This window comes from Panulirus ornatus, chromosome 4 (assembly GCF_036320965.1).
Source record: "Panulirus ornatus isolate Po-2019 chromosome 4, ASM3632096v1, whole genome shotgun sequence".
Taxonomy (NCBI): Eukaryota; Metazoa; Arthropoda; class Malacostraca; order Decapoda; family Palinuridae; genus Panulirus; species Panulirus ornatus.
In genome coordinates this window covers 27,299,519-27,319,488 of record NC_092227.1, presented here as the reverse complement: position 1 = coordinate 27,319,488, position 19,970 = coordinate 27,299,519, and positions in this window count along the sequence as shown.

Below are 19,970 nucleotides of genomic sequence, written 5' to 3'. Positions count from 1 at the left end.
ATTCGCTGACGATACAGCGCTTGTGGCTGATTCATGTGAGAAACTGCAGAAGCTGGTGACTGAGTTTGGTAAAGTGTGTGAAAGAAGAAAGTTAAGAGTAAATTTGAATAAGAGCAAGGTTATTAGGTACAGTAGGGTTGAGGGTCAAGCCAATTGGGAGGTGAGTTTGAATGGAGAAAAACTGGAGGACGTAAAGTGTTTAGATATCTGGGAGTGGATCTGGCAGCGGATGGAACCATGGAAGCGGAAGTGGATCATAGGGTGGGGGAGGGGGCGAAAATCCTGGGAGCCTTGAAGAATGTGTGGAAGTCGAGAACATTATCTCGGAAAGCAAAAATGGGTATGTTTGAAGGAATAGTGGTTCGAACAATGTTGTATGGTTGCGAGGCGTGGGCTATGGATAGAGTTGTGCGCAGGAGGATGGATGTGCTGGAAATGAAATGTTTGAGGACAATGTGTGGTGTAAGGTGGTTTGATCGAGTAAGTAACGTAAGGGTAAGAGAGATGTGTGGAAACAAAAACAGTGTGGTTGAGAGAGCAGAAGAGGGTGTTTTGAAATGGTTTGAGCACATGGAGAGAATGAGTGAGGAAAGATTGACCAAGAGGATATATGTGTCGGAGGTGGAGGGAACGAGGAGAAGTGGGAGATCTAATTGGAGGTGGAAAGATGGAGTGAAAAAGATTTTGAGTGATCGGGGCCTGAACATGTAGGAGGGTGAAAGGCGGGCAAGGAATAGAGTGAATTGGATCGATGTGGTATACCGGGGTCGACGTGCTGTCAATGGATTGAATCAGGGCATGTGAAGCGTCTGGGGTAAACCATGGAAAGCTGTGTAGGTATGTATATTTGCGTGTGTGGACGTATGTATATACATGTGTATGGGGGTGGGTTGGGCCATTTCTTTCGTCTGTTTCCTTGCGCTACCTCGCAAACGCGGGAGACAGCGACAAAAAAAAGAAATATATATATATATATATATATATATATATATATATATATATATATATATATATATATATATATATATGTATATATATATATATTTTTTTCTTTTTTTTTTTTTCATACTATTCGCCATTTCCCGCGATAGCGAGGTAGCGTTAAGAACAGAGGACTGGGCCTTTGAGGGAATATCCTCACCTGGCCCCCTTCTCTGTTCCTTCTTTTGGAAAATTATATATATATATATATATATATATATATATATATATATATATATATATATATATATATATATATATTGAATGTGAAATGAAGAGGTACAAATCCAATAGCTATATGGGTATGTGTGTGAAGAATGATAAACCTAGCCCATAACCTCATTCGTCAGAGGTATAGGGAAACCAGTAATCCTGGCAGGGAGAACATGAAATGGTCTCATTAGTCTAAAGCATGGAACCCTTCTTTTTCCTCATTATCATAAGTGATGCTCTGATGGATATATCTGCTCGACAGAAGTACATCGACGACTTTACCAATGGCGCTATCGTTCAGAAAAGCTCCCCTGACGCCACTGTCCTCCAGACCGCACTCAGCAGCATCCAGAAATGGATCATCGCCACCCATGTTATCAACTCTACCAAGACCGTAGTAATTCACCCAGGCCTTGCTTCCAACCATGTCCCACCTGTTACTAGCACTAGCCCTAGCCCCTTCAAGGTTGTGCAGTTTATCAAGAGTTTTAATCACTTCCAGTGAAATACTGAAATACACAGAACACGTTTTCACTATCATTACATCGTCCAGCTTACTTTGCTACAATGTTCATATACTTGGGATATGGACTCCTTGGAGATACAGTCAAGCATATATATATAATTCTGGATCCTCTGATACTCACATATATCTCTTTTTTCTCATCCGCTACACATTATCAGCAACGAATGATGATAGAAAAAATATGCAAGAAGCGCTCAATAGACAGATCCGTCCAACTCTCTCCTATTGTCTGTCTTTCTCATGTAAACTCATGAAAACCGTCACTTCTGCCACGTGCCTCCTCGTTAGTACCTTTCACAACAACTGCATTAAATGCACAAGAACTACCACAAATCGCTAAAGGTAGTAGCTGTATCACAACCACTGCTGTTTATGTTGACATTAAGCACACTCCATATCAATCTCGGTTTCCGTTTTTGTGTAAAGACAGTGTGGTTAGCATCTCTCTATTTTCACTTTTCCCTACAAAATACAGAGGTTTTCAAAAAGGAGAAATTGTTGAGGAGAAGAGAGTAGTCAGAGTAAGTGAGCTTGGAAAGGACACTTGTGTGAGGAAGTACCAGGGGTATTAAATGTAGAATGGTAAAAGGAGAGAGCAAATGACGTGAGAGGAGTGGATCAGGAATGGGAGGTATTTAGAGAAGCAGTGATAGCTTGCGCAAAAGATGCATATAGCAGATTAGAAAGGGTAGTGAGCGGTTGAATGGTGAAGTAAAGTTGTTAATGAAAGAGAAAAGAGAGGCGTTTGGACGATACTTACAAGGAAGGAGTGTAAATGACTGAGAGATATATGAGAGAAAGCAGCAGGAGGTCAAATGGAAGGTGTAATGGTTGAGAAAGAGGGCAAATGAGAATTAAGGTGAAAGAGTATCATCAAATTTTAAAGAGAATAAAAAGATGTTTTGCAAAAGAGGTAAATAGCGTGCGTGAAACAAGAAAACAAATGGGAACATCGATGAAGGGGGTAAAAGGGGAAGTAATATCAGGTATTGATGAAGTGAGACAGAGATAGAGTGAGAATTTTGAAGGTTTGTTGAATGTGTTTAATGATACAGTGGCAGACGTAGGGTGTTTTGGTCGGGGTTGGGTGCGAAGTGAGAGGGTCAGGAAGAATGGTTTAGTTAAGAGAGAAGAGGTTAGTGAAAGCTTTACTTAAAGTGAAAGCCGGCAAGGCAGCGGGTCTGTAGGATATTGTAATAGACTGTATTAAGAAAGGGGGTGACTGTGTTGTTGATCGGTGGGTAAGGATATTAACTGTATGTATGGATCATTGTGAAGTGCCTGAGGATAAGCGGAATGCATGCATAGTGCCATTGTACAAAGGCAAAGAGATATATATGAGTGTTCAAACTACAGAGGCATAAGTCTGTTCAGTATTTCTGGGAAATTGTATAGGAGGGTATTGAGCTGAGAGGGTGAAGGCATGTACAGAGCATCAGACTGAGGAAGAGTAGTGTGGTTTCAGAAGTAGTAGAGGATGTGTGGATCAGATTTTGCGTTGAAGAATGTGTGTGAAATATACTTAGAAAACAGTGTATGTTTACGTAGCATTTATGGATCTAGAGAAGGCAGATGATAGGTTTGATTGAGCTTCTTTATGGAAGGTCCTAAAATATTATGGTTTGGGAGATAAGCTGTTGAAACAGTGAAAAGTTCTTACCATGTGTACAAGTAAGGAGAAAGGAGAGTGATTGGTTCCCAGTGAAGGTCGGTCTGCGGCAGGGGTGTGTGATGTCTCCATGGCTGTTTAATTAATTCATGGATGCGGTCGTTAAGGAGATGAATGCAAGAATTTTGGAAAGGGAAGCGAGTATGCAGTCTGTTGCGGATGAGAGGGCTTGGGAAGTAAATCAGTTGCTGTTCGCCGATGACACAGGTCTGGTGGCTGATTCGAATGATAAACTACAGAAGTTTATGGCTGAGTTCGGGAAAGTGTGTAAAAGGAGAAAGTTGAGAGTAACTTTGAATAAGAGCAAGGTTACTAGGTTCAGTAGGGTTGAGGGACAAGTTAATTGATATATAAGTTTCCAAAGCCATCAATAGTTCCCTGAAAACATCCCATTCCTCACTCACAACCCTAACATTATTTGCTCTCACCTACTGCCATTCTACACTTAATCTCTCCTGGTACTTCCTCACACAAATATCCTTTCCAAGCTCACTTACTCTCATCACTCTTTTCTCATCAAAATTCTCTCTTCTTTTTTGAAAACCTCTTCAAATCTTCACCTTCGCCACCACAGGATAGTGATCAGGCATCCCACCAGCTGCCCCTCTTAGCACGTTAACCTCCAAAAGTCTCTCTTTTACACGCCTGACAATTAACACGTAATCTGATAAAGTCCTTTGACTATCTCATCTACTTACATACGTTTACTTTGTTATATACATCTTTCTTTTTAGATCAGATACTTCCAATCACCATTCTCTTTTCAACATACAAATCCACAAGCTCTTCATTTCCATTCACAAAAAAATTATACCCTCAACTGCTACATTACTCACCGCATTTATAACACTCATCACTAATACCCGGTCTCGTGCGCCAAAGCTGCTGACACACTCACTCAGCTGCTCTCAAAACGCGTGCCTCTCATGATCTTTCTTCTCATCAACAGATGCATAAGCACCAATAATCACCCATCTCCCTCCATTCAATTTCCGTTTTATTTACAGCAATAGAAAATAAACTTCTATCATACACTCCTACAACTCCTGCTTCAGGAGTAGTGCTATTCCTTCCTTAGCTCTTGCCCTATCACCAACCCCTGACTTTGCTCCCGACATTCCTAAACCATTCTTGTTCTTTACCCTTGAGCTTCCTTTCAGTCAGAGCCTGAACATTCAGGTTTCCCTCCTAAAACATACTACCTATCTCTCCTTTTTCTCATTTTGGTTACATCCATTAACACTCAGATGCCAAATATGAGCCTTCGAGGTGAATGAGTACTCCCCTCCTAGACTCCTGTTTCCTGTATTAGTCTTCTTCTACGATATACATTCCTATGAGTCCACATGGAAAATGAAATACGATAAGTTCCCAAGTGCTCTTTCGGGTAATGCATTTATCAATGAAAGATCTAGGGTACTTTAACTTAGATCCAATAGAATATATCTTCATTGATAAATCCCTTCAGTTACCAAAGAAATTTTATAGAATTGAGCCCAAGCTTCCCATTGACACCAAGAAACTTAGTTCTCAGTTTTGATAAAAAATCTACTTCACTTCCCATGTTGCCCAGAATTTTTTAATATAAATGTTGCCTTCAGCAATAATAATACTATAAAGAATATCTTAATCAGGAATTCACCAGAAAATTCTCCTGGTTGCATCTATAAAGTGCCGTGTACAAATTGTGATACGCTTTATGTTGGGCAGACTGGTAAGGATCTTTCTGTTAGACTTAAGCAACATAAATATAGTATAAGGAAGGGACAAGAATCAAATGCCTTGTTTAATCTCATTAAAAATTATGATCGTTCTACTGACTGAATTAATGCCATCTCAGTTATTAACTCTAACTCTATTACCACGAGTAATATCAATGAATCTTCTATTAGTAAATACACAAAGAAATATAATCTTAATATCAGTGATGGTTCATACAAATTGGATAACATTATTGTTGATAAAATTTGTAAAGAATTCCCCATCTTGTCGACAAAATAAGTTTATCATACGCCCGTTGTCTGTCTTGGACAACCGCATGTTCACCAAATGGCGTCCTAGCTACGTCTCTTCCTTGCATTTCAACTGACTGTTATATTTCTCCCTAGTGTCTCCCCTGATGATGTGATTTTTAAACGAAAGTGGCTTGGGAACTTATCGTGTTTCATTTTCCCCGTGGACTCATAGGAATATATATCTCTCTCTCTCTCATGCTATTCGCCATTTCCCGCGCTAGCGAGGTAGCGCTACGAACAGAGGACTGGGCCTTTTTTGGAATATCCTCAACTGGCTCCGCTCTGTTCCTTCTTTTGGAAAATTGAAAAAAAAAAATACGAGAGGGGAGGATTTCCAGCCCCCGCTCCCTCCCCTTTTAGTCGCCTTCTACGACACGCAGGGAATACGTGGGAAGTATTCTAAATCCCCTATCCCCAGGGATAAGGAATATATATATATATATATATATATATATATATATATATATATATATATATATATATATATATATATATATATATAAATATATATATATATATTTTTTTTTTTTTTTTTTAAACTATTCGCCATTTCCCGCATTAGCGAGGTAGCGTTAAGAACAGAGGAATGGGCCTTTGAGGGAATATCCTTACCTGGCCCCCTTCTCTGTTCCTTTTGGAAAATCAAAAAAAAATAATGAGAAGGGAGGATTTCCAGCCCCCCGCTCCCTCCCCTTTTAGTCGCCTTCTACGACACGCAGGGAATACGTGGGAAGTATTCTTTCTCCCCTATCCCCAGGGATAGGTTTAGAAGTGGTAGAGGATGTGTGGATCAGGTGTTTGGTTTGAAGAATGTATGTGAGAAATACTTAGAAAAGCAAATGGATTTGTATGTAGCATTTATATATATATATATATATATATATATATATATATATATATATATATATATATATATATATATATATATATATATATATATATATATATATATATATATATATATATATATATATCGCATGAGGTATATATGTGGTGTGAGGTGGTTTAATCGAGTAAGTAATGAAAGGATAAGAGAGATGTGTGGTAATAAAAAGAGTGTGGTTGAGAGAGCAGAAGAGGGTGTTTTAAAATGGCTTGGCCACATGGAGAGAATGAGTGAGGAAAGAGTGACCAAAAGGATATATGTGTCAGAGGTGGAGGGAACGAGAAGTGGGAGACCATATTGGAGGTGGAAAGAAGGAGTGAAAAAGATTTTGAGTGATCGGGGCCTGAACATGCAGGAGGGTGAAAGGCGGGCAAGGAATAGAGGGAATTGGAACGATATGGTATACCGGGGTCGACATCCGGTCAATAGATTGAACCAGGGCATGTGATGCGTCTGGGGTAAACCATGGAAAGTTTTGTGGGGCCTGGATGTGGAAAGGGAGATGTATTTTCGGTGCATTATGCATGACAGCATGTGAATGAATGTGAACGAATGTGGCCTTTGTTCTCTTTTTTTCTTGCGCTACCTCGCACAAATGCGGGGGAAGGGATTGGTCATTTAATGTCATTTCTGGAAACATCTACAAATCTTCACCTTCGTCTCAACAAGATAAAGATTAGACATCCCTTCAGTTGCATCTCTCAGCACATTAACATCCAAAAGTCTCTCTTTCACACGCTTATCAATTAACACGTAATCCAATAACTCTCTCTGGACATCTCTCCTACTTAAGTACGTATACTTATGTATATCTCTCTTTTTAAACAAGGTATTCCCAATCATCAGTCCTTTTCCAGCACACAAATCTACAAGCACCTTACCATTTCCATTTACATCACTGAACACCCGATGTACACCAATTATTCCCTGAACTGCCACATTACTCACCTTTACATTCAAATCACCCATCACTATAACCCGGTCTCGTGCATCAAAAATGCTAACACATTCACTCAGCAGCTTCCAAAACACCTGCCTCTCATGATATTTTTCCTCATGCCCAGGTGCATAGGCACAAATAATCACCCATATATCACTATACACTTTCAGTTTTACCCCTATCAATCTGAAGTTTACTTTCTTACACTCTATTACATACTCAAAAAACTACTGTTTCAGGAGTAGTGATACTCCTTCCTTTGCATTTGAAGTCTCACCAACCCAAGACTTTACTCCCAAAAGATTCCCAAACCACTTTTCCCCTTTACCCTTCAGCTTCGTTTCACTCAGAGCCAAAACATCCAAGTTCCTTTCCTTAAAAATATTACCTATCTCTCTTTTTTCTCATCTTGGTTACAAACAAACACACTTAGACACCGCAATTTGAGCCTTCGAGGAGGATGAGCTCTCCCTGCGTGACTCCTTCTTCTCTTTCAACTTTTAGAAAGTTAAGATACAAGGAGGGGAGTGTTTCTAGCTCCTCGCTTCGGTCCCTTTATTCGCCTTCTCATCTATCTCCAGGGTTAATACACACACACACACACACACATATATATATATATATATATATATATATATATATATATATATATATATATATATATATATATATATATATATATATATATATATATATATATATATAAATTTATTTATTTTTATTATTTTGCTTTGTCGCTGCCTCCCGTGTTAGCGAGGTAGCGCAAGGAAACAGACGAAAGAATGGCCCAACCCACCCACATACACATGTATATACATATACGTCCATACCCGCAAATATACATACCTATACATCTCAATGTATACATATATATACCCACACAGACAAATACATATATAGCCATGTACACAATTCATACTGTCTGCCTTCATTCATTCCCATCGCCACCTCACCACACATGGAATAACAACATCCTCCCCACTCATATGTGCGAGGTAGCGCTTGGAAAATACAACAAAGGCCCCATTCGTTCACACTCAGTCTCTAGCTGTCATGTAATAATGCACTGAAACCACAGCTCCCTTTCCACATCCATGCCAAAAAGAACTTTCCATAGTTTAACCAAGACGCTTCACATGCCCTGGTTCAATCCACTGACAGCATGTCGACGCCGCTATACCACATCGTTCCAATTCACTCTATTCCTTGCACGCCTTTCACCATCCTGCATGTTCAGACCCCGATCACTCAAAATCTTTTTCACTCCATCTTTCCACCTCCAATTTAGTCTCCCACTTCTCCTTGTTTACTCCACCTCTGACACATATATCCCTTTGGGCAATTTTTCTTCACCCATTCTCTCCATGTGACCAAACCATTTCATAACACACTCTTCTGCTCTCTCAACCACACTCTTTTTATTACCACACATCTTTCTTACCCTTTTATTACTTACTCGATCAAACCATCTCACACTACAAATTGTCCTCAAACATCTCATTTCCAGCATATCCACCCCCCTGCGCACAACTCTATCCATAGCACAAAGCTCGAAACATACAACATTGTTGGAACCACTATTCCTTCAAATATACCCGTTTTTGCTCTCCGAGATAATGTTCTCGACTTCCACACATTCTTCAAGGCTCCCAGATTTTTCGCCCCCTCCCCCGCCCTATGATTCACTTCCGCTTCCATGCTTCCATCCGCTGCCAAATCCACTTCCAGATATCTAACACACTTCACTTCCTCGAGTTTTTCTCCATTCAAACTTACCTAACAATTTACTTGACCCTCAACGCTACTGTACCTAATAACCTTACTCTTATTCACATTTACTCTCAACTTTCGTTTTTCACACACTTTACGAAACTCAGTCACCAGCTTCTGCGGTTTCTCACATGAATCAGCCACCAACGCTGTATCATCAGGGAACAGCCACTGAGTCACTTCCCAATCTCTCTCATCCACAACAGACTGCATACTTGCCCCTCTTTCCAAAACTCTTGCATTCACTTCCCTAACAACCCCATCCATAAACAAATTAAACAACCATGGAGACATCACACACCCCTGCCACAAACCTACATTCACTGAGAACCAATCACTTTCATCTCTTCCTACACGTACACATGCCTTACATCTTCGATAAAAACTTTTCACTGCTTCTAACAACTTGTCTCCCACACCATATATCCTTAATATATTCCACAGAGCATCTCTATCAACCCTATCATATGCCTTCTCCAGATCCATAAATGCTATATTCAAATTCATTTGCTTTTGTAAGTATTTCTCACATACATTCTTCAAAGCAAACACCTGACCCACATATCCTCTACCACTTCTGAAACCACACTGCTCTTGCCCAGTCTGATGCTCTGTACATGCCTTCACCCTCTCAATCAACACCCTCCCATATCCTTTACCAGGAATACTCATCAAACTTTTACCTCTGTAATTTGAGCACCCACTCTTGTCCCCTTTCCCTTTGTACAATGGCACTATGCAAGCATTCCGCAAATCCTCAGGCACCACAACATAAGTCATACATACATTAAATAACCTTACCAACCAGTCAACAATACAATCACCCCCTTTTTTAATAAATTCCAATGCAATACCATCCAAACCAGCTGAAATGCCGGCTTTCATCTTCCGCAAAGCTTTTACTACCTCTTCTCTGTTTAACAAATCATTTTCCTTAACCCTCTCACTTTGCACACAACCTCGACCAAAACACCCTATATCTGCCACTCTATCATCAAACACATTCAACAAACCTTCAAAATACTCACTCCATCTCCTTCTCACATCACCACTCCTTGTTATCACCTCCCCATTAGCTCCCTCCATTAGTTCCCATTTGTTCCTTTGTCTTACGCACTTTATTTACCTCCTTCCAAAACATCTTTTTATTCTCCCTAAAATTTAATGATACTCTCTCACCCCAACTCTCATTTGCCCTGTTTTTCACCTTTTGCACCTTTCTCTTGACCTCCTGCCTCTTTCTTTTATACATCTCCCACTCATTTGCATTTTTTCCTTGCAAAAATCGTCGAAATGCCTCTCTCTTCTTTTTTACTAATAATCTAACTTCTTCATCCCACCACTCACTACCCTTTCTTAATCTTCCCACCTCCCACGCTTCTCATGCCACAAGCATCTTTTGCCAAAGCCATCACTGCCTCCCTAAATACACCCCATTCCTCCCCCACTCCCCTTACCTCCTTTGTTCTCACCTTTTTCCATTCTGTACTCAGTCTCTCCTGATACTTCCTCACACAAGTCTCCTTCCCTAGCTCACTTACTCTCACTACTCTCTTCACCCCAACACTCTCTCTTCTTTTCTGAAAACCTCTACAATCCTTCACCTTCGCCTCCACAAGATAATGATCAGACATCCCTCCAGTTGAACCTCTCAGCAGACTTACATCAAAAAGTCTCTCTTTCGCGCACCTATCAATTAACACGTAATCCAATAACGCTCTCTGGCCATCTCTCATACTTACATACGTATTCTTATGTATATCTCTCTTTTTAAACCAGGTATTCCCAATCACCAGTCCTTTTTCAGCACATAAATCTACAATCTCTTCACCATTTCCATTTACAACACTGAAGACCCCATGTATACCAATTATTCCCTCATCTGCCACATTACTCACCTTTGCATTCAAATCACCCATCAATAACCCTGTCTCGTGCATCAAAACCACTAACACACTCATTCAGCTGCTCCCAAAACATTTGACTCTCATGATCTTTCTTCTCATGCCCAGGTGCATATGCACCAATAATCACACATCTCTCTCCATCAACTTTCTGTTTTACCTATATCAATCCAGAGTTTACTTTCTTACACTCTTACACTCTGTTTTAGGAGTAGTGTTACTCCTTCCCTTGCTCTTGTCGTGTCAATAACCCTTGACTTTATTCCCAAGACATTCCCAAACCACTATTCCCCTTTAGCCTTGAGCTTCGTTTAACTCAGAGCCTAAACATCCAGGTTCCTTTTCTCAAACATACTACCTATCTCTCCTTTTTTCTCATCTTGGTTACATCCATACACATTTGGACACCCCAATCTGAGCCTTCGAGAAGGATGAACACTCCCCGCGTGACTCCTTCTCGAGTTTCCCCTTTCAGAAAGTTAAATACAAGGAGGGGAGGGTTTCTAGCCCCCCCACTCCCGTCCCCTTTAGTCGCCTTGTACGACACGTGATGAATGCGTGGGAAGTATTCTTTTTCCCCTATCTCTAGGGGATAGGGGATATATATATTCTTTCTTTTAAACTATTCGCCATTTCCCGCGTTAGCGAGGTAGCGTTAAGAACAGAGGACTGGGCCTTTTTTTGGAATATCCTCACCTGGCCCCGTCTGTTCCTTCTTTTGGAAAAAAAAAAAAAAAGAGAGGGGAGGATTTCCAGCCCCCCGCTCCCTCCCCTTTTAGTCGCCTTCTACGGCACGCAGGGAATACGTGGGAAGTATTCTTAATCCCCTATCCCCAGGGATAATATATATATATATATATATATATATATATATATATATATATATATATATATATATATATATATATATATATATATATATATATATATATATATATATATATATATTTACTTATTTACTTATTTTGCTTTGTCGCTTTCTCCCGCGTTTGCGAGGTAGCGCTTGCAAACAGACGAAAGAAATGGCCCAACCCACCCCCATACACATGTATATACATGCACGTCCACACACGCAAATATACATACCCATACATCTCAATGTACACATATATACACACACACACAGACATATACATATATACACATGCACACAATTCACACTGCCTTTATTCATTCCCGTCTCCACCTCGCCACACATGGAATAACATCCCCTTCCCCCCTCATGTGTGCGAGGTAGAGCTACGAAAAGACAAGAAACGCCCCATTCGTTCACATTCAGTTTCTAGCTGTCATGTAATAATGCCCGAAACCACAGCTCCCTTTCCAAATCCAACCCCTACAGAACTTTCCATTGTTTACCCCAGACGCTTCACATTCCCTGATTCAATCCATTGACAGCACGTCTAACCCGGTATACCACATCGATCCAATTCATTCTATTCCTTGCCCGCCTTTCACCCTCCTACATGTTCAAGCCCCGATCACTCAAAATCTTTTTCACTCCATTCCACCTCCAATTTGGTCTCCCACTTCTCCTCGTTCCCTCCACCTCCGACACATATATCTTCTTGGTCAATGTTTCCTCACTCATTCTCTCCATGTGCCCAAACCATTTCAAAACACCCTCTTCTGCTCTCTCTCTTACCCTTACATTACTTACTCGATCAAACCACCTCACACCACATATTGTCCTCAAACATCTCATTTCCAGCACATCCACCCTCCTGCGCACAACTATATCCATAGCCCAAGCCTTGCAACCATACAACATTGTTGGAACCACTATTCCTTCAAACATACCCATTTTTTCTTTCCGAGATAATGTTCTCGATTTCCACACATTCTTCAAGGCTCCCAGGATTTCCCCCCCCTCCCCCACCCTATGATTCACTTCCGCTTCCATGGCTCCATCTGCTGCCAGATCCACTCCCAGATATCTAGAACACTTTGCATCCTCCATATATATATCTCTTTTTCTTTTCTTTCAATCTATTCGCCATTTCCCGCATTAGCGAGGTAGCGTTAACAACAGAGGATTGGGCCTTTGTGGGAACACCCTCACCTGGCCCCCTTCTCTGCTCCTTCTTTTGGAAAATTATAAAAAAAAATGGGAGGGGAGGATTTCCAGACCACCACTCTCTCCCCTTTTAGTCGCCTTCTACGACACGCAGGGAATACGTGGGAAGTATTCTTTCTCCCCTATCCCCAGGGATAACATATATATATATATATATATATATATATATATATATATATATATATATATATATATATATATATATATATATATATATATATATATATATACATATATATATATATATATATATATATATATATATATATATTTTTTTTTTTTTTTTTTGTCGCTGTCTCCCGCGTTTGCGAGGTAGCGCAAGAAAACAGACGAAAGAAATGGCCCAACCCACCCCCATACACATGTATATACATACGTCCACACACGCAAAATATAAATACCTACACAGCTTTCCATGGTTTACCCAAGACGCCTCACATGAACCGATTCAATCCACTGACAGCACGTCAACCCCGGTATACCACATCGCTCCTATTCACTCTATTAATTGCCCTCCTTTCACCCTCCTGCATGTTCAGGCCCCGATCACACAAAATCTTTTTCACTCAATCTTTCTACCTCCAATTTGGTCTCCCTCTTCTCGTTCCCTCCACCTCCGACACATATATCCTCTTGGTCAATCTTTCCTCACTCATTCTCTCCATGTGCCCAAACCATTTCAAAACACCTTCTTCTGCTCTCTCAACCACGCTCTTTTTATTTCCACACATCTCTCTTACCCTTACGTTACTTACTCGATCAAACCACCTCACACAACACATTGTCCTCAAACATCTCATTTCCAGCACATCCATCCTCCTGCGCACAACTCTATCAATAGCCAACGCCTCGCAACCATACAACATTGTTGGAACCACTATTCCTTCAAACATACCCATTTTTGCTTTCCGAGATAATGTTCTCGACTTCCACACATTCTTCAAGGCTCCCAGAATTTTCGCCCCCTCCCCCACCCTATGATCCACTTACGCTTCCATGGTTCCATCCGCTGCCAGATCCACTCCCAGATATCTAAAACACTTCACTTCCTCCAGTTTTTCTCCATTCAAACTCACCTCCCAATTGACTTGACCCTCAACCCTACTGTACCTAATAACCTTGCTCTTATTCACATTTACTCTTAACTTTCTTCTTTCACACACTTTATATATATATATATATATATATATATATATATATATATATATATATATATATATATATATATATATATATAGTGCCATTGTACAAAGGCAAAGGGGATAAGAGTGAGTGCTCAAATTACAGAGGTATAAGTTTGTTGAGTATTCCTTGTAAATTATATGGGAGGGTATTGATTGAGAGGGTGAAGGCATGTACAGAGCATCAGATTGGGGAAGAGCAGTGTGGTTTCAGAAGTGGTAGAGGATGTGTAGATCAGGTGTTTGCTTTGAAGAATGTATGTGAGAAATACTTAGAAAAGCAAATGGATTTGTATGTAGCATTTATGGATCTGGAGAAGGCATATGATAGAGTTGATAGAGATGCTCTGTGGAAGGTATTAAGAATATATGGTGTGGGAGGAAAGTTGTTAGAAGCAGTGAAAAGTTTTTATCGAGGATGTAAGGCATTTGTACGTGTAGGAAGAGAGGAAAGTGATTGGTTCTCAGTGAATGTAGGTTTGCGGCAGGGTGTGTGATGTCTCCATGGTTGTTTAATTTGTTTATGGATGGGGTTGTTAGGGAGGTAAATACAAGAGTTTTGGAAAGAGGGGCAAGTATGAAGTCTGTTGGGGATGAGAGAGCTTGGGAAGTGAGTCAGTTGTTGTTCGCTGATGATACAGCGCTGGTGGCTGATTCATGTGAGAAACTGCAGAAGCTGGTGACTGAGTTTGGTAAAGTATGTGAAAGAAGAAAGTTAAGAGTAAATGTGAATAAGAGCAAGGTTATTAGGTACAGTAGGGTTGAGGGTCAAGTCAATTGGGAGGTCAGTTTGAATGGAGAAAAACTGGAGGAAGTAAAGTGTTTTAGATATCTGGGAGTTTATCTGGCAGCGGATGGAACCATGGAAGCGGAAGTGGATCATAGGGTGGGGGAGGGGGCGAAAATTCTGGGAGCCTTGAAGAATATGTGAAAGTCGAGAACATTATCTCGGAAAGCAAAAATGGGTATGTTTGAAGGAACAGTGGTTCCAACAATGTTGTATGGTTGCCAGACGTGGGCTATGGATAGAGTTGTGCGCAGGAGGATGGATGTGCTGCAAATGAGATGTTTGAGGACAATGTGTGGTGTGAGGTGGTTTGATCGAGTGAGTAACGTAAGGGTAAGAGAGATATGTGGAAATAAAAAGAACGTGGTTGAGAGAGCAGAAGAGGGTGTTTTGAAATGGTTTGGGCACATGGAGAGAATGAGTGAGGAAAGATTGACCAAGAGGATATATGTGTCGGAGGTAGAGGGAACGAGGAGAAGTGGGAGACCAAATTGGAGGTGGAAAGATGGAGTGAAAAAGATTTTGAGTGATCGGGGCCTGAACATGTAGGAGGGTGAAAGGCGGGCAAGGAATAGAGTGAATTGGATCGATGTGGTATACCGGGGTCGACGTGCTGTCAATGGATTGAATCAGGGCATGTGAAGCGTCTGGGGTAAACTATGGAAAGCTGTGTAGGTATGTATATTTGCGTGTGTGGACGTATGTATATACATGTGTATGGGGGTGTTTTGGGCCATTTCCTTCGTCTGTTTCCTTGCGCTACCTCGCAAACGCGGCAGACAGCGACAAAGCAAAAAAAAAATATATATGTATATATATATATATATATATATATATAGAGAGAGAGAGAGAGAGAGAGAGAGAGAGAGAGAGAGAGAGAGAGAGAGAGAGAGAGAGAGAGAGAGAGAGAGAGAGAGAGAGAGAGAGAGAGAGAGAGAGAGAGAGAGAGAGAGAGAGAGAGAGAGAGAGAGAGAGAGAGAGAGAGAGAGAGAGAGAGAGAGAGAGAGAGAGAGAGAGAGAGCTACTTACAAACAACTAACACACTTCACTTCCTCAAGTTTTTCTTCATTCAAACTTACCTCCTAATTAACTTGTCCTCAACCCTACTTAATCTAATATCCTTGCTTTATTTAAATTTACTGTTAGCTCTTTTCTTTCACACACTTTAAAAAACTCAGTCAAAAAATTCTGCAGTTTTCCTCCCGAATCAGCTACCAGCGATATATCATGAGCGAACAACAACTGACTCACTTCCCGAGTCGTCTGATCCAAAACAGACCGCATAATTGTCCCGTTCTCAAAAACTCTTGTATTGACCTCCCTAACAACCTCATCCATAAATGAATTAAACAACCATGGAGACATCACGCACCCCTGCCACAAACCGACATTAACTGGAAACCAATCACTTTTCTGTGTTCCTACTTCCACACATGCCTTATATCCTTAGCAAGAAGGATACATGCCTTCTCCAGATCCATAAATGCTACATATAAATCCATATGTTTTTTTAAGTATTCCTCACACACATTCTTCAAAACAAACTCCTGATCCATACATTGTACGACTTCTGAAGTTACACTACACTTTCCCAATCTGATTCTCTGTGTATGTCTTTACCCTCTCAATCAATACCCTCCCATATAATTTCCCAGGAATACTCAATAAACTTATACCTCTGTAATTTGAAAACTCACCTTTATTTCCTTTCCCTTTGTACATTGACACTATGCATGAATTGCACGAATCCTCAGGCACTCCAACATGAAACATACATACAATGAATATCCTTACGAACCAGTCAACGACATAGTCACTCCCTTTTTAAATAAATTCCTCTGCAATACCATCCAAACCCACCGCCTTGCCAGCTTTCATCTTCGGCAATGCTTTCACCACATCTTCTTTGTTAACCAAACCATGATATTTTTTATTTATCATACTTAATCATCAAATCATTATATATTATATCTATTATACTTAATCGCTGTTTCATAAGTAACCGAGATAGCGCAAGGAAAAAGAGGAAGAATGACTCAACCCGTTATATGCACATATATATACATATACGCACATACATGAACATGGTTATACATATACCTTTCAACGTATAGATAATTACACATACAAAGACATATACAAATATAGACATTTACCTATTCATACTTGGTGTCCTCATCCATTTTCTTCGCCATCCCGCCATACAGAAAGCAGAACACCATCCACTCTCTTTGTCAATCTTTCCTCACTCATTCTCTCCCTGTGTCGAAGCCATTTCAGCACTCCCTCTTCTGCTCTCTCAACCTCACTCTTTTTTCTACCAGACTTCCCACTTACCATTCCATTACTTACTCGATCAAACCAGCTCCCATCACATACTGTTATCAAACATTTCATTTCCAACACACTCACCTTCCTCCGCGCAACCATATAATATTCTTGGAACAACGATTCCTTTAAACATACCCATTTTTGCTAACTAACATAACGTTCTTGCCTTCCACACATTCTTGAACGCTCCCAGAACCTTCGCCCCCTCCCCCACCCTATGACGCACTTCTGCTTCAATTTTTCTATCCACTGCTAACTCGACTCCCAGACATCAAGAACACTTCACTTCCTCCAGTTGTTCTCCTTCAAACTTACATCCCAATTAACTCGCCCTCAAACCTATTGAATCTAATAATCTTTCTCTTATTCACAATTACTCTCAACTTTCTCCTTCCGCATACTGTAGCAAACTCAGTCACCATTCTCAGCAGTTTCTCACTCATACGAGCGCTGTATCATCAGCGAACAACAACTGACTCACTTCCCAACACATCTCATCCACACCAGACTGTATACTTGCCCCTCTCTCCAAAACTCTTGCAGTCACTTCCCGAACTACCCTATCCATAAACAAATGAAACAACCATGGAGACATCATGGACCCATGCCTCAAACCGACACTCACTGAGAACCAATCACTTTCCTCTCTTCCTACTCGTGCACATGCCTTACATCCACGATAAATATTTTGACTGCTTCCAGCAACTTACCTCCCACACCATATACTTTTAAAACCCTCCACAGAGCATCTCTATCAGCCCTAATCATATGCCATCTCCAGATCCATAAATGCTACAATGAAATCCATCTGTTTTTCTAAGCATTTCTCACATTCTTTCTTCAAAACAAACACCTGATTTACACATCCTCTACCACTTCTGAAACCACACTCCTCTTCCCCAATCTCATGATCTGTACATGCTTTACCTTCTCAATTAATACCCTCCCATATAATTTCCCAGGAATACTGAACAAACTTATGTCTCTGTAATCTGAACACTCCTTTATCACCTTTGTCTTTGTAAAATGGCACAATGCATGCATTCCGCCAATTTTCAGGCACTTCACCATGATCCATACATACAGCGAATAACCTTACCAACCAATCTACAACACGTTCACCCCCTTTTTTAATATATTCCACTGCAAAACCATCCAAACCCGCCGTCTTTCCGGTTTTCATCATCCGCAAAGCTTTCACTAACTCTTCTCTGTTTATCAAATCATTCTCTCTGACCCTCTCACTTCGCACGCCACCTCAACCAAAACACCCTATATCTGCTATTCTGTCATCAAACACATTCAACAAACCTTCAAAATACTCACTCCATCTCACTTCACCACTACTTGTTATTATCTCCCCACTTGCCCCTTCGCCGATGTTTCCAATTGTTCTCTTGTCCTACCCATGTTATTTACCTCCTTCCAAAACATCTTTTTATTCTCCCTAAAATTCAGTGATACTTTCTTGCCTCAACTCTCACGTCCTCTTTTTCACCTCTTTCTCTTGACCTCCTGCAACTTTCTTTATACATCTCCCAGTCATTTGCACTACTTTCCTGCAAAACTCGTCCAAACGCCTCCTTTTTCTCTTTTACTAACAACCCTACTTCTTCATCCCACTACTCACTACCCTCTCTAATGTTCCCACCACCTTCCACATGCCACATGAATCTTTTGCGCAAGCTATCACTGCTTATCTAAAAAATACCATTCCTCGCCCACTCCCCTCACGGAAATTGCTCTCACCTTTTGCCATTCTACGCTCAATCTCTCATGATACTTCCTCGAACAAGTCTCCTTTACAAGTTCATGTAATCTTCACAATATCCTCTCTTCTTCACATTCGCCTCCAGATGACAGTGATCAGACATCCCTCCAGCTGCCCCTCTCAGAACATTTACATCCAAAAGTCTCTTTACTATACGCCTATCAATTAACACGCAATCCAATAACGCCATTTTCTCACCTCTCCTACTGACATATGTATACTTATGTATATGTCTCTTTTTAAACTAGGTACTTCCAATTACCATTACTTTTTCAGCGCACAAAACCACAAGCTCTTCGCTATTTCCATTACAACATTGAACACCGCATATACACCAATTATACCCTCATCTGCTGCATTAATTACCTTGGCATTGAAATCACAAATCACTCTAACCCGGTTGGTGCATAAAACCTGCCAACACACTCACTCAGCTGCTCCCAAAACAGTTGCCTCTCATGATGTTTCTTCTCAAGACACCAATAATCACCCATCTATCTCAATTCACTTTCAGTTTTAGCCACATCAATCCAGAATTTACTTTCTTACACTCTATCCCATACACCCACAATTCCTGCTTCAGGAGTAGTGCTACTCCTTCCTTTGCTCTTCTCTAACTAACCTCTGACATTGCTCCCAAAACATTCCCAAACCACTCTTCCCCTTTACCCTTGAGCTCCGTTTCACTCACAACCAAAACATCCAGGTTCCTTTCCTTAAACATACTTCCTATCTCTCCTTTCGTCTAATCTTCGTTACATACACACACATTCAGACACCCCAATAAAAACCTTCTTTCACACACTTTACCAAGTTCAGTCACCAGCTTCTGCAGTTTCTCACCCGAATCAGCCAGCAGCGCTGTATCATCAGCGAACAACAACTGACTCACTTCCCAAGCTCTCTCATCCATAACAGA